Here is an 859-nt window from a genome sequence, read left to right on the forward strand (position 1 = left end):
ATCTGTCTGACCTCAACTCTTTCGTGTCGTCTGACCAGGTAACAAGCACGCTACATCTGTCCCCTGGTGGAGTTAAGGTTCCTTGCCACTTTCACCTTTGGCTTGTTTAGTTGGAGTTTATAAGAAACCTAATGTGACGGCACGACACTCTCGGATGAGAACTGTGTAATGGTGCTATTGTCTTTTGCTTTACCGCTGAAATTGAATTTGTCTCATATTTGATGATTTTGCATCACTGATTCTGTTGTTTTCATGTTTATGTCTTTGAACCTGCTTCAACACAACCTGTATTGTATAAAGTACGATAGAAATAAATGTGACTTGACTTGAACATTTTTGAGAAGTGTTTCCAGTAATGGCGCTCTTGTGTTGTTCTGTAGATTGGTGTGTTCTTGGAAAACCCGGAGAACCTTCAGCTGCTCAACAGCACCGTAACCATCCAGTCCAGCGTAGCCAACTACTACGTAACACAGCTGTACAGTCAGAACCCGTCCTTCAACCCCATCAGGTGTGCATCTGGTCTGGTCAAATCACACCTAAAGCAGAGTAACTGTAAAATCTGAATCTAGCCTTCAGCTGCACGTGTGTTTGTGTTACAGGCTGCCAGGCCAGTTCCTGTGTGGAATTTCTTCATTTGCATTCGAGCTTCTAGGAGCAGACGACAGTTTGGTGCTCATCCAGCAAATCAACGTGTTCTGCAATGGAACCGAGAGCCCTGAGGTGATCGATCGATCAATCGCTCAATCAATTCATTGATCAGTTGACCTCATTTGACCCACTTCATCTTCATTTCAGATCACGTCTGCTCTCGCAGCCAATCTCCCTTCGCTCTCCTCCTCCACCATCCAGCTGCTCGGCA

The 859-nt window shown here is 45.3% G+C and overlaps 1 long non-coding RNA gene across 1 annotated transcript; it reads left to right on the forward strand.

The window, feature by feature from the left end:
* On the forward strand, window positions 1-859 carry LOC107682536 (uncharacterized). The gene is made up of 4 exons (XR_001633521.1): window positions 1-38; window positions 381-508; window positions 600-720; window positions 796-859. It is a non-coding gene; the product is annotated as an uncharacterized LOC107682536 (long non-coding RNA).

The sequence above is a fragment of the Sinocyclocheilus anshuiensis genome, unplaced genomic scaffold (genome assembly GCF_001515605.1).
Source record: "Sinocyclocheilus anshuiensis isolate Anshui unplaced genomic scaffold, SAMN03320099.WGS_v1.1 C32311446, whole genome shotgun sequence".
Lineage (NCBI taxonomy): Eukaryota > Metazoa > Chordata > Actinopteri > Cypriniformes > Cyprinidae > Sinocyclocheilus > Sinocyclocheilus anshuiensis.